At 52.3% G+C, this 15,110-nt stretch overlaps 1 long non-coding RNA gene across 1 annotated transcript in view; it reads left to right on the top strand.

Annotated features, from left to right (window-relative positions):
- The window catches only part of LOC128854010 (uncharacterized), a 61,438-nt gene extending 47,795 nt beyond the window's left edge, over positions 1-13,643 (top strand). The window contains exon 3 of the long non-coding RNA XR_008452898.1: positions 11,867-13,643. This is a non-coding gene — a long non-coding RNA (uncharacterized LOC128854010). The remainder of the gene's footprint in view (positions 1-11,866) is intronic.
- The last annotated feature ends 1,467 nt before the right edge of the window (positions 13,644-15,110 follow it).

The following is a 15,110-nucleotide window of genomic DNA, read 5'->3' as shown; positions in this document are numbered from 1 at the left end:
AGAGGGGAGAGGGCTGGGGGTGCCCCACAATTGCTGGGGCAATCATCCATTTGTTTGGAAGGTGGATTTTTGTGCTGAAAATCTGTCTCTATGTGGATCTTAGGTTGGACATGGATGAGGGGAGGACAGTGCTTGTGGGGTGGGTTGCGTTAAGCCTAAAGGGTTTCTCCTAGAGGTCAGTGTGGCATCGCTGCTGTTTGTGTCAGGGTTTGAGGGGCAAATACTCAGGTGCATCCTAGGCAAATCCTGTTTGGCTCTGGGATACTTTTGGAAACATGGAAGACACTGCCATTACACACCACCTAGTAGGTTTTTGGGATCAGACATCTGGATGCATTTCGATGGGTGGTAGCACCACTGCGGTTGCACTTGAAGTCATGCTGGGAAATTGCTGCCTTTTGGATTTTCCCCTCCTTGCTTTGCCCCAGGGCACGTCGGAAACACCAGGCTGATTTTGTCTCGATGATGGGAGCAGGCGTTTACTGCTAGTCGGTGCTTTAAACGGTAGTAGAATACCTGGAATAAGTGGGAAAGACGTAGGAATTGTACAAACCCAGTGTCTGCCCTGTGGCTGAGGACAAGCTGGGGCAGGCTGAACAAGCCCTGGCAGCAGGAGCTTTGCCGCAGCGGCACTGCCGATGCCCTCTGTCCGCAGGCACCGCAGAAACAGCTCCTTTGCCCTCTATAAACCCTGAGGTTTGAGACATTTTCCAGGTGCACATTGCATCAAGCCCTTCCCAAGCTTTTTGGCTGGGTACGGCACCGCAGGGCTGCTTGGAGGAGGCATCGCACTGAGGAACAAGGAGCTTTTCACTTGGATGCTTTTTTTTGCTGCCCTACATTTTTATATTCCTGCATCAAGTTGAGGTTTCAACCAATTGGAATTTCTCAACCAGTAACAGTTGTGACAACCTCCTGACTAATTCTAGGAAATTCTCGGCTGAAAGTACGTGTCTGCGTGCCCTCTTTGAGGTCAACCCAACGGCTGGCCTGGCCAGTGGGTACTGTTTGCTTTCCGTCCTGCTGGGAGCAGTCCCGAGGGACTCCCAGAGGTCACCAAACCCTCACCTTGAACCTTCCCCATCTCAGGACTGAATTTTGGAGCCCTCCTGCCTGGTAGAGCGGTGCAAACCCCTGCCTTGTCTCTCCGCTGGGGGCCAGGGAATGACTGGGACCGCACTGGACTACCCAGGGGAAATAAAACGTGATCTGTTATCTCTGGGTTGTGCCAAGGCCAAATAGTCGTAAATGTGACCACGCATGGTTAATTCTTGCTTGCAGAACAATCAGCAATAGATTTGTGTTATTGAGGGTGCAGTAAAACCATTATTATTTCATTTGAAAGTCCATTACAAATCATTTTTCTTAAAACTTGCTTTTCCCCCACAGCATCCCTCACTGTCAACAAATCAGAATTAAACCAAAAACCTTTTTCTTGCACTTTTCCCCTTCAAGCCGTGCAGGGATTCCTTTCTGTATCTCTTTTTGCCCTCGGGTTATAGTCTGAGTGCAGCAGGTGATGGGGAGAGGCCAGACAGGGCCTGGGTGGTGGCAAGGCTCCGTTCCACATCAAGGATGATTTGGGACTCTGCCAGTGGGGATGGGTTTTGAGTTGTGTGTTGGTTTGAAAGGGATTGTTTTGTGTTTTTGGGTAAATGTCCTTGGGTTGGACCAGACCAACTGTGTAACTTGGTTGGTTTTTTGCATCTTTTTTTGTTCCGTTTAAAGGGAAGTTATTAAAATGTAGTAATTTTTTAAAAAAAATCCCCAATTTTTATGCTTTACCATTTGAAAACAAAGGAGCAGTGTGGCTGTGGTTCAGACTTCTGTCTTGATTTATGCACATAAAGGCTTTTTGTTGTTGCTCTCCAGTTTCAAGCACCCAGAAGGAACAAACAGTCCAGCTTCACTCCTCTCTAAAAGCCAAATTTCGAGTGAGGGCCATTGCTGAAGCTTCCCACTCTGCCTCAGCAGTAAGCCCTAATCCTGACCCGGGAGCCCGTCTCACTGTGGGTGAGAGATAGTTTTACCTCTTGATCTGGTGTTGAGGTCCATTGTGAGAATTAAACGGCGTTTTGCTGTGCTAATTTACTGCCACGGATTGTATAATTATCTTTTTATAGGGATGGGTGTGTTTCGGGCTTTCCTGCTCTATTGCAGAGCCGACTGTGCCTGTGTCTGCGTGCAAGAGATGTTGTGGCATACCTGGCTTCTGCTGTGGGTTTGCTCTTTGATTTTAGGCAGTTAAGTAGGGATTATTTTCTATTACAGATCTCCATCCATAGCGCAGGGGTGTTGGGACTTGATGGAGGTGGAGATGCTGTGGATGTGGTACTGCAGGGAAAGGAGTGGTGGATGGGTCAGTGTTTGGTGGCTCCCATGGGAAGTGCTCTAGATTTGAGGGGTGTGGAAGTGTGTCTGCAGCTCCAGAGCTGCTCTGAGATGCCAAAGGGTTAATCTGGCTCAGTGAGCTGGATGTGATGGATCAGCTCCCGGAGTGAAAGCCGGACCAGGATTTTGGGAAGAGAGATGACTGGAGCTATCTTCCTGGCTCTTGCACAGAGACCTTGCAAAGAGAATTGCTTTTCCATGACTGCTAGAGCCAAGTGCGCAAGGATGTCCTTTGCAGTTGTGGTGATGGCAGGTGATGGGATATGCCTTGTCCCGTTGGAGCCTGTCCGTGAGCTCATGTCACCTCAGCAAAGCCGTGTCCTGAAGCCAAGCACCCCAGAGGCTCCCCAAGAGGTGCAGTTTTGCATCCCCCCCAGGTCTTCGAGCCTCCCCAGTTCCTCTCTTTAGGAGCAGCAAACCCCAGCGTGTCGCTGGAGTGCTGGGCTATGTGCTGCTGTGAGTGACAACACTTGGAAGAGGAGGCTCCTGCGCTCGGAGAGCGGCAGCTGGATCGTGCCAGGGCAAGTTTCACTGCTCTTATATGAGTCCCCACCAGCGTCTCTGGTACAAGCCAGTTGTTTCCATTGCACTGGGAGAGAAAGCTGGTGCCAATGAGCCTCACCCTGACCAGCTGGGATCTGCGGGCAGGGTGGTTTCTCCCCTCCCTGGGGGTTATCGGTTCCTTTGCACTAAGAAGATAAAGATTATAAAGCTGTGGTTTGAACCTGACCACACAACCAGTGTGAGAGCTGATGGCTCTGTGGGGGAGGCAGGATCTGGCCTGCCGTGGGCTGAGGGAGCATCCTCCCTTTGCTTGGCTTGTGCTCGGCGGCTGCGTCCCTCCGCCTGGCTCTGTTTTGGCACGCTTTGCTGGTATTTCATATCCTCATTTTTTTTTTGTGCAAAGGGAAGGGGGGGGAATAGAGGGGAGAAGGGGGGCACAGCGAATTAATCAGCTTAGGGTCAGAACAGGAAAAAACACTGCTTAAATTGGTAATCCCCAGGGACAGAAATCAGCTCAAAGCTGCAAAATAATTGTGCATCTGGATGGTTTTTCCTCCCTCGCTGGTAGGGTGGATGTCAGAGGGCAGGGGTTGATAGCAGCAGGGATCCTACCTCCAGCAAAGGTGGGATTCCGGTGGGGAGGCTTTTGCAACCTTTGTCTAGGTTGAGGTGGAGCAGAGCTTATCCATAGGATGGGACCTTGTGGGTTGCATAGCTGAACCCATCATCTCACTGCAGCCAAACAAGGAGATATTGCAGTGCTTCTCCCCTCCTGTGAGCCAGTGCATCTCTGCATAAGGGTGGGAGCAGAGGCAGGTGTGTGAGAATAAGGATGGTACCCCCCTGTAATCCCTTTTATCCTTGGGATCCGTCCCTGCTTGCCTCTGCTTGGATGCAGGAGGTGCCAGAGAGCAGTCCAGGGGGATGTTGGCAGTGCTGTGTTGTCACCGGGCAGTTTGTGCAACCCCTGACTTGAGAGCCGTGGGGGTTCAGGTCTGTCTTGTATGATTACAGGATCCAGAGCCCCCCAAAAAAGGCTTAGGCAGGACACAGGGATAGCTCAGCAGCTGCCTTAGGAATGGAGTGTAATCCTATGGTGCTTTTGCAGTGCTGTCCTGCCCTTCTGGGCATGTCAAGGAGCTCTTCTGTTCTCCTTTACCTCTGCTGGAGCACATGGCGAGTGGAGATCTTGCTCCAAGGAGACCCCAGGGTGCTCAAGAGAAACTTGAATGCAGGGTCTGAGTGTGCCCTGTTCTCCCACTCTGGGATTAGACACCCCAAGGTATGTGGAAATATTGTGCTGATGGAGAGTAAAAGCTGCTTTGTGCCTTCATGTGATGCTGTGCTGGCATCTGTGGCTCTTCTGGTGTGACAGCCCAGGGGATGAGAAGCTTGAGCTTGGAAGATGGGAAGGAGCTGTTTGAGAAGTCTGGAAAGCAGCTCTGCTGTTGTGGGAAGGTGAGAACACTCAGTCCCCTCTCCCCAGGCTCAGCCAGTCTGTGATTCCTGGCAGATTTGCCTGACCCTGCATGCAAAGCCAACCACAGCCTTGCCCAACGGGTACCAAGGTGTGCACATCGGGTGAGGATGCAGGGAGGCAGCTGAAGAGGTAGATTACACCTGCAGACTGCAATGGGGAAGAGCTTGCTATGGAATTAAGCGAGATCCTAAGGCATTTGTGGGTTAAGGCTGAATTATTTTAGTCCTAATGAAGGAGGATTTAGCTGGTGGGGAGGCAGAGCAGGGTATGTGGGGCTGTTCAGAGCTGAAGGAAGCCCTCGTGCCTGTGTTGGAGGTTGTCCTGTGGACGCTCAGGATGTGGCCTCGTAGTTTGGGTGTTTCTATTTCCCCAGGGTTTGCTTTCCCTGTTGCTGAGGAAAGCAGGGAGAAAAGTCCTCCAGGCCTTTTGGAAGAGCCCAGGGATCAGATACATCATCAGGGGCTCTTGCTGATGGCAGAAACTGCAGGGAGCTGCTTGGCTCCCGTCTGCCTGGGGTGGGGGACTGCTGGAGCCCCAGCCAGGGAAGCAAAAATGCTGGGAGGTGACCAAAGTTCATGCTCAGGGAACGTTGTTTCACTGCTTAGGCCCATCGATCAGAGGGTTATCACTTTGGGGATGCTTTTAATAAAGGAACCAGAACTGTCATCATGTGCCAGAGCCTGCCCGAAACCTGCCTGCAGCCTCTCCTAGTTGTCTGTCTTGTCCAAGCCTTCACATCATTCTCTGTTTATCACCTTGTTGCAAAAATGAAGGAGAATGGGACTTTCTTCATTCTTTCGCTTGCCTGTCAGCCTCGATGTGACACATCGCTTTAAAGAAAGAGAAGGGGAAGGAGGGGCAAAAATTGCTCGAAAGAGCCAGAGAAGGAGGCAGAACAGGTTGGAGTATGTGAGCAAGGAGAAAGTATTTCTGTTGGGGGGGTTAGCAGGTTTATTTTTAGCCTCACTTACTCTAGGATGAGTGCCTGTGTTTAGATTTGATTGGGGCTGGTATTTGAGGAGGAAACCTGCACCTGCTGCTGGGAACAGGTTGAGAAGATGCTGTGCTGGGTGCATCGCCGTGGGGCTGAGCTGCTGCCAGCGCTCACACGTGGGGCACCTCCATCCCCGGCTGGCAAACAGCAGCATCCCTCCTGGACCCTCACCAGCTGGGATGCAGCTGGAGTGCGTTGACAATCACAGCCATTCCGTTTCATTTCTCTGATAGGAGAGCAGGAGGCTGCTGCCACGCTGGGAGCAGGCACGGGGGCCTTTCTGCAAAATCTGCCTCTGCGTCTCAACCTTGTGAGCGAGCTCTTAACAAATGTCCTTTGCTCTCTTTGAGTTAAATAGCCAGGATTGCAGGTCGAGCGAAGTGATTCTGCCCCTCTATTCCTCTCTTGTGAGACCTCATCTGGAATACTGTGTCCAGTTCTGTAATCCTGAACGTAAGAAGGAGATGGAGCTGTTGGAACGGCTCCAGGGGAGGCTACAAGGATGATCGGAGGGCTGGAGCACCTTCCGTACAAGGACAGGCTTAGAGAGTTGGGCTTGTTCAGCCTGGAGAAAAGAAGGCTCAGAGGAGATCTTATAGCGACCTTCCAGCACCTGAAGGGGCTACAGGAAAGCTGGAGAAGGTTAGAACTAGATGATCTTTAAGGTCCCTTCCAACCCAAACTATTCTATGATTCTATGATTCTGTGACTGAGAAAGAGGTCTCAAACAATCTGACCCCTCAATGGCCCAGCATTGAGCATCCCTGCTCACCCCTCGGGCCTTGACGATTGCATGGACCTGCGTTTGGTTCAAGATACCGTCTCTCCATGAGTCACGGTGCTTTGCACTGCGGCAGGTCGGTGACTCACGGCAGCTCTGCCGCGAAGCTGACAGCACCTGTCTGGGCCACGGTTATTTATTAACACGTTACCAGAAAGGGCGGCATGGGAACAAAACACTTGCTTCGCTTCCTCTAGCTCAAGGAGTTTTAATGACATCGCTTCTGAGGCTGCCTGGGATTTTGGCAAGGCTTTTCGTATCGCATGCTTAGGTTAGTAAACGAAGATAATCTCTTTGGACTGAAACGCCAGGAATTAGGTTGGCTCTTGCAACAGTCTGGTGGTTTAAGGAGAAGGCTCATTTGCATTGCAGCAGTGTTGAAGAGTTGCACCAAGCCTGGGAGCTCCTTTGTAGACAGTTTAAAGCCAGATTGAGTGAGACATTTCTCTGGAGACACGTCTGGATGGGGATATGGGGAGAAGCCACTTGCTGGGGAGCTTGAGGCTGGGCTCCCCACTCCAGCCCTGCTGCTTTTTCCTCTGAAACACTCAGCTTTCATATGGGAATGATCCGTTCTGAATGTGGTTTTCATACAGCTCCAGATGTTGTACATCTCTTGTGTTCATTTGTAGGGTGGAGACCTCATGGGGTGGGGTCGCATGGGCTGGTCACTGCTGGGTTCCTTTTTTCCACTGCCTGAGGGTCTTCCGTGGGATCCTGGGCTGGGGTTCGGTGCCTGTGCTGAGATGTGGACAACTTGGCTCCTTGTGGGAGGAAGGGGCTTGTGGGTCACCTCCACACCTGCAGCCACCTGTCCCATGGCAGGGGTGCGTGGTGATGGTCTATGATTGGAGTGTGCCGCTTCAACCAGAAGGAGCTGGGAGATGCTATCAGGAGTCATGGGGTCTCCAGGGCCAGCCTGAGCCCCTCGCAAAGCCCAGGGGCCACCCTGCCTCTGTGTAGGAGCAGGTAGCTGGAGGCAGCAATTTCAGATGCAGGGGTGGTGCTGGATATCTCACCACGCACCATGCTGGGATGTGGCATGCCTCGCGGTGTGGGTGATGGAGTGGGCAACGTGGCAAGCATTTTTTTTTCCCAGGAGTCCTGGGTTTCCACCTCGGGTCACCTCTTGGGTTGTCACATCTGCATGGTGGTGGAGCTGGAGGGACCCAGATGGGGTATGTGCTCACGGTACGCGTGCTGGACCCAGTCTCCCCTGCAGAGCCCCACTGTGTTTCAAGCACAGCCTGTGCATGGGTTGGTTAACAGTGAGGTCAAGCCTGTTTTTTTTTTTTTTTTAAATTAAATATTGGCCTGTGGATGTGAGATGGCCATCGTGTAGGTGCTGCCTGTTTTGGAGCAGGGCTGGCTTGGCAGAGCCAACAGGTAGGAGTAAAGAAGGAAGGAGATGTGAAGAGCTCTATATGAGATGGGACTTGTGTGAACAAGCAGTGAGTGGTGTCCCTTGGCAGGACCTGGGTCACACCCTGCTCCAGCCTGCCTGGGGGACTGCTTGCAAAGGGAGAGCCGTGGCAGGAGTCTCTTTGCTGGAGGTCTGGCTGTCCCCTGTGTGGGAGGCTGCTTGGGAGGACACGGCACGTTGGCAGGCGCAGGCTGTGACTCAACGGGTCCACTTCATCTCCTTCAGATCTTTTGGGTTTTTTTTTTTTTCCTTAATCCACTTGCCTCATTGACTTTATTTTACAATCCATCACTGGGTTCACTGAAGAGCACTTTGGTCATTAAGCATGTTGGGGCATGTGAATAAGCCTGCATCTCCAAACTGTAAGTTGCTTTAAAGTTGGTGTCAAATCACTGGCTGAGATGCGAACGGTGCAACACAGCTTTGCGTGTCCATCCTGCTGCCCCTCAGCTCCATCCTCCCCCACCTCCATGTGTTGCAGGTCTGGAATGGGAATGGCCAACTGGGGTGTGCAGGTCTGAAGCCCCATCACTTTACAGGTCCTTTAATGTGTCCAGGTCCCCGTTTCCCTCTGCAGACCTGGACACGTCAGGGCTTCCCTTTCCCTTTGCTGGAGTTTGGGGCCAGGCTGAGCTCTGCCTGAGTTCAGGGACAAGGCAGTGAAGTGCTAACGTGGCTGTGCTGGGACCGGTTCCTGCAAACAAGCTCTAGCTCCCTAGCTGCATTTTTCTAAAGCCAGTCCTTCGCATGGGAAGCGTTTCGACAGTTAAAGTGGAATTGGGGCATGTCTGAGCAAGGCGAGGGGTCTGAAGGAGGGACACCCGGGAGAGGGAGCAGCAGGGAGGTATGAGCGCTGAGCGAGCCATAACGTGAGCGCTGCCAGAATCGTTTCCCTGCCTATTGGCTTCCTTTCCTGTTTGGCTTTGCTGCCCACACAGTTTGTGCTCAAGCTGTCTGTAGACTTGATGCTCTCATCCTCCATAGCCAAAAGTGCCGCTTTTATTCCTCCGCTCCTTGCAAGCACATGTTTGGAGGGATGGGACAGAAGGCAGATCCCCATCTCGAAATGCACAGACGATCATCGTTCCTGCTGCAAACTCAGCGCTTCCTCTTCTGTTTGCTCTGGACGGATGCACTCTTCTTCCCAGGATGCTGCTGAGTGTGGAGGCAGCTTGTGCCCTTGTTCCAGCGCCTGCTGTATCCCTCCTGCTCTCCTGGGGCGTTGTGGTGAGCTTGCAGAGAGGAGAACAACAACGTGGGGGCTGGTGTCCAGGAGGAGTGTTAGGCACCAGTGGCCTTGGGGCTCGCGGTGTGTGGCCTGGCTGTGCTCATCCTCCTGGAGCTGGAGTGGTCCAGGGTGTGGGGAAGCAGATGACGCCTGTCTGGGGAGCATGAGGATTGTGGGAGGCATCCAACCCAGGGAAAAAATAAATTGCACCTGGGATATTACTCTCTGTGTAGGTTTAGTGCTAGGGGTTGTGCAGGTGGTGGGAAAGAAGGGAGAGTTGTCCTGAGTGGGGTCTTTTCAGGTCACTAAGGTCTGGGGAGGATAGAGCTTCATCGAAGGACAAAATGAAGTGGTCTCATGTGGTTAAACTGAGGCAGCTGCGTGGCATTGAACCTGCCTGGACTTTGTTTCCCAGCAAGAAGGGTGACAACAAACAATGTCCCTGTACTAATCCGTGACATAAGGATGTGCTGCCATCCCTGTACCTTATCCATGCAGTAAGGATGTGCTGCCATCCCCGTACCTGATCCATGGAGTAAGGACATGCTACCATCCCTAACTTGAGCAGGATGACATCCTGCAGCAGCCACCTAGGCTGGACACATCATCCCTGTACGCGATGCTTCCATCCTTGTGGCTGCAGCAAGCACAGCTGCGTGGTGGTTCCTACCCCAGCAGCGTGCTCCGTGGTGCTCTAGCTGCCTCCTGGCCCAAGGAAGGATCGTGCTGGCCGAAAGGCTTCACTGAGTGGAGCGCATCAGGAAGCGCCTTTGATCTTGGGATGCTAACACGTTTTCAAATGAGCCGCAGAAATGACTGCCCTCCTCTGCGCTGGGGAGGGGAGATAACACATCAGAGCCTGCACACATAGCTGCGATATCGCTCCTTTATGGAGCTTTGATTGCTACCAACCATGCAGCTCCCTCAAGGGAACTTCAAAAGCAGTGCGCTAGACCTGCAACGCCCTGTGCAAAGAGCCCTGAGCCGGGCTTTCCGCACACACACGTACACGTGAGTGGCTACGTCCGGGGCTTGTCAACACGGCTTTTGTCCTGTCATATCTTTATGCCAGCAGCAGGTAGTTTTTGGGAGACCTTCAGGCCCTGCTCGGTTAGATGTGAAGTTGGATGCATGAGTGGTGAGCTTGGATCCTCCAGACCTTCTTGCTCAGCATGTACTGGTGGGCACTGGGTGCCTTTGGGTGCCACCAGCGATGTGTTTGTTAGCTCCCTGCTCTGTCCCAGTTCCTACTGTGCAGCCTGGGCATTTGGGGATAGTGCCTTGCAAACCCCAGTGATGCTCATGAGGCAGGAAGATGTTCAGAGTTGGGAGGGAGGATTTGCAACCACTCTTGGCACGTTCACCAGCAGCGTGGGAGTTAAGAGGCGTAGTTGGGGGAAAGAGGAGGAAAAGGGTTCGGACCTCCTCTATTCCCCCCCTGCCGTCCCCCTTGGCTGCTGTGATTTCATTGAGGCTGTGGATTGGCCTCTGGAGGATGGAGCTGGGTAACACCATAACACAAACAGAACATCTGGAAGCTTTTAAAGGGTTTTATTTTTTAACACATTTACAAGAGCCAGGGACACTTGCGCACAGCATTTTGCAAACTTGGAGATGCTGCTGCTCTTTTTTACCCCCAAAGCCCAAAACTGATTGTCAGGCTTTCCCCTGGGGAAAGGGGCACAGGAGCTGTTTTTTACCTCCACGCTGCAGTGCTGAGGGTGTGATATCTTGGCCAGGAGGTGCCAATCGTGCTTGCATATTCCCTGTGAAGTCCAAAGCAAACAAATGATAAGTGTTGTGTGATAAATGAATATAAACCTCTACCTTTCTTTCTGTGTGCCCCTAGTTAATACTGGAGCAGGATGGAGAGTCAGGCAGGGTATGCTTGGGAGAAAAGCTGCTTAATGGTCTTATGGAATGAACAGGGTGAGAATCAAAGAGGAAAGCAGATGATTGATCTCCCCAAACGGGCCAAGAGCTTGTCTGAGCCAAATGGGAGCTGGCTGTGCCACGCTTAATGGTGGAGTTTGGATCCTCCAGTACATTGCAGCTCATTTGAGGGCTTCTAGGGGGGGAGCCCATGAACAGAGAGGGATAAATGACATCCATTCTCACTCTGCTGTCTGACTGTAGTTTCCTCTCCCTGTCGCCTTCCAAAATCCTGCGGCAGCTTGGGAAAAGGTGCCCAATTCTGATGGCTCCTGTAGGGCAGCCCAGGACAGCAGCTGAGGGCACAGGAATGGGTGGCTGCAACCTCCCCAGTAGGCAGAGGGGGTAGAGGTGAAACAGAGGTACCCGAGCTGTCTGTAGCTGTGATGGGGAATACTCCTCTCCTTGAAGTCCTCTCTGCTAGCACAGCAGCTGCCCCACATCCCAGTTCAGTGCTGGGATGTTTAATCAATGACTTGCACATCCCTTGGACCGTGTAACGCAGCCCACATGCACACAAGCAAGACGAACTACTCTCCCTTCCTCTGTGTTCCCAGATGCCGTTGTTTTGTCTGCTGCACGGAAATGGCCATTTGATTTTTTTCCATCAGCCCCCGGCTATGTCTCTTATCCACCCTCACGTTACCCTGCACCCCGATCTTTCTCCTGATCCCATGCGAGCTGAGCCTCAGGGCTGCTGCTGCTGCTTTTCAGCTCTCTGGAGCAACGTGGCTGAGTAACACTGGTTTTCCCATGGATGTTATCAGCACATCCTCTGCTCTCACTGTCCGAGTGGCAGCACCACTGAGAGTTGCTGTGGATGGAGGGCTCCTCCCAGCCTTCCTGGGCATGGGCTATGCAGCCACAATGGGTCCCCACCAGTCCCAGGGCTTGGGAAGGATTCCAGCCTCCAAAGCATGCGGCTTGCAGCACTGCTCAGTGTAGGGTGAGCTCGAAGGCACTGGTGCTGAAGATGCTTTTAGGGAAGGTGTTGGAGCTGCTGACGCGTCCCCTCTGTTACACATTGCTCCAAACCTTTAATATGGCGACAAAGAGGATTAATTATTTGCTTCATCGCAACCAACTGCCCACCAGCCTGCACCTTCCATTAACACCGTGTTCTTCCTTCGCAGGGTCCGTCGTGAAGGCTCGGGGTGTGGGGACCTGAGAGGATACAGCCAAGGTGCTGTAGCACTGATCATGGCCAAAATGACCAGGAGCACCCTCTCAAGGATGGATGCTTCAGCTTCGAGCGTGGAGAGAGGGACAACAGGGATCAGCAGTTCACCCCAAGTTTACTGGGGAGCGTTGGAAGATTGGGGGCTATGACAAGCTGCTTCACCCAACACCCACCGCTGAAAGCAGCTTCTCCACTAGCCATTGCCCGTATGTTTGCTGGGCTCTACATCCCCAGTCCAGCGAGGGGAGTTTTCCTCCTGCCACTGACCTCACTCCTGACTCCCACACAGAGCCGAAAGGACTTAATTAGCTGCTCTCCACTGGGCTTTGGAAATTATTCTCTAGACCGGCAAGCGCTGGTGATGAATGGTGAAGTGGTCTTGGATCAAACCATTGCTTGATGCCGTTCTCTGCAAAGGACGAAGTGCTAACCCAGTTCCAAGGAACCGTTAGTGGATTTTTTCTTTATTCACCCTTCTGCTCAACTTTTTGATGCCCTTTGGAGTCTTGGGCTCTCTGTGAGGATGGCTGCACTCAGCATGCAGCATGTGGCGTACACGAAGTGCCGATACTTGTGGTGGGAGCTGGAGGGGTGAAAGCCTTCAGAGGAGCTGTGGGGTGGAAGCTGAGTTGGCAGTCCTGGTGCCTTGGGGTTTAAAACTGTCTGCCAGAGTCTCATCTTGTGCCAGGGGTGTTGAGTGGTCTTGGGAGGGTCCTTCTGCTGTGGGCAGCTGAGCACCCTCAGCCCTGGCACATCCCGTGCGGAGCAGCCCACGTGGGGCTGGGGAGTGGGGGACGCCAAACTGCAGTGAGGGGAACATCAAGAAGGGGGAAAATACCACCCTCAGAAACAATTAAACTTCTTAATAAAACCCATTGCCTCTGTGAGTGCTCAGTGTTCTTTTCCGTTTGCCTTGGCTCAGCCACACTTACATCACGGCCCTATCGCGGGGCTGCTGAGGGGATGCGTTTGATTGTACAGGAAACCAGTGCTTTGGCAAACTTCTCTGCCCTAATGAAGCCAGGCCAAGTGTTTAATGCTTTTGCTTTGCAGAAAAATTCTCCCCTGTCCTTTTCTCCTTCCCTTTCTGCGACCCTTAACCATCACTGCCCGACTGCACGGCCAGGCGAGCCGCCCCTCGCGTGCCTCCTCCTCCAAAAGCGACTGAAGTGATAATTAATTCCCCTTAAATCATGTTGTTTCACATTGCTGGGCTATGTGTTCCCTTTCACCCTGTAGACTTGATGCGAAACACCAGAAGGTGCCATATGGAAATGAGAATAAAAGAGGATATTTATGTAATGGAAATAGCTGTTTATTAATTTTTTACAAGATTTAGACCCATTATGTACAAAAGGTGTCTTTTCGTCTAAAAAGCACAGTAGCCTCATGAGCATGGATTCAGTATAACTGGGTTTGGTGTGCTGCCACAGGGGCTTGATGTCAAACTCACTGTAGGATCTCAATATAGCTCTGACTTCTTTTCTCCACACAGTGAGTCTCTCCCTTGCAGAAACTTGGTTAGAACCATAGAATTTTGGGTCCTTTCCTTTGAAATCCATTACTTGAATCAGAAACACCTTGGAGAATTTAAGAACCATGTTATGCCCTTTGAGCAGAACTATGAGAGAACAGCAAAGCCCAGAAATACGTGAAACTCCACTCGATGATGGATTTTGGAAGATGCTAATGAAAGCCAATGTCAAGCTCATACGTGCTCATTAAGATGACCCTGGAGGTGCAAGTGAGCAGCCAGAGGCTGGTTCTTGCATGCCAGCAAAGCCGTGATGGTGTGCATGGACACCCTGAGTGTGGTGGGATGGAGGTGATAGTCTGCCCTTTGCCACTGCTCATTTCAAGGTAGGTCCAAAGCAGAGGGTGATTCTGCTCTTCCTTTTCTCTGGATCCTGGGGGTGTGGGAAGAGATTTGATTGTTGTTACCATGCCGTGGCAGTGCTGTACGTGATGTCATTGCTCCTTTGTGTCCAGCTGACCCTTAGCAATTAAACCAGTGTGGGAGTAAGGCTGGTGTTACTGGGTGCTCTGGGCTCCTCTGGACTCTCCCTGGTAGTTTCTCCTCTTGGATCTGAGAGGGGTTGTGAAGCCACGGCTGTGCCCCAGACATCAGCGGTGCGTAGGAACAGTCCTTGGGCAAATTATAGGGTTACCACCCATGAGTCAAACCTGGATTTTCAGGCTAGCTGTCTCAGCTCACCGGGGAGCCGTAGCGTACCTCTCCTGCTGAAAATACAGACCGTGGCTATAGGGAGACCCCTCAGGTGGTTATCCCTGCCACAAGAAGTGATGCTGGCTGATGTGGTGCTGCCACGTACGGTACTCTTTGTGTCTGGCCCCCCCATGGGCCAAACTCTCTTTTCAGCTCTGTGTGTGAATCACAGCCGTATAGGAGAGCCGAGGTACGAGGAGGTTGACTTCCCACAGGGAAGGCAGAAGCTTTGGATCACCCAGATGTGCCAGCCTCAGTGCACACCGGTGATGCCACAGCCAACACTCCCACCATGGCATCCTTTTGGGAAGCAATTCCTCACCTGGGAGCTGCTCCTCTGTTAATCGCAGCCCGGGTGGAGCTGCCGATGGGCACCAGTGCTGCCTGTCCTCTGGCCCCACGGCTGCAGACCCGGCTCCGCGGATGGAGAGGGGAAGCTCAGCGCTCGGATGCGGACCTTTTGGAGTTCATAACTAATATTTACTTCAAAGGCTTGTTACCTTTCGTGTCGGTCAGTCGTATAGTCCTGGCTTGTTTAGAGAGGCAAGCAAACAGAACGCCAGGCCATTAAAAAGGGGAAGGGTGTGGGTGCTGCTATTTACCTGTGTAACCGGGAGGAAAACCTGCCTGTCATTCTTCCTAATAAATACAAACTGGAAGCATGGATAAACTCATGGGGATTTATTAGTTTGCTTTACCAAATGCAAATATTAAGACGAGTTGGCTCAGCCCAAGGGCTGCCTTTTGTGTGCGCTGCACCGGCTGGCGCCCATGGATGCTGATAAGGGTGTACTCTCTGCTCAACCAGCTACACTCAAGGAGTTTCTTTTGAATTATTTCTGTCCCCCTTTTGCTCAGGGCTGATCCTGTGAGTTGCTGAGCACCTGGTAGGGATGCAGGGCATAGTGCTGGCTGGGTTGGTTGTGCTTCAGCCTCCCCAGTCCTGACCTACACCATCTCCCTGGGCAAG

This window comes from Cuculus canorus, chromosome 18, assembly GCF_017976375.1.
Source record: "Cuculus canorus isolate bCucCan1 chromosome 18, bCucCan1.pri, whole genome shotgun sequence".
In the NCBI taxonomy this organism is placed as follows: domain Eukaryota; kingdom Metazoa; phylum Chordata; class Aves; order Cuculiformes; family Cuculidae; genus Cuculus; species Cuculus canorus.
This window is presented reverse-complemented; position numbering and strand designations above follow the sequence as displayed.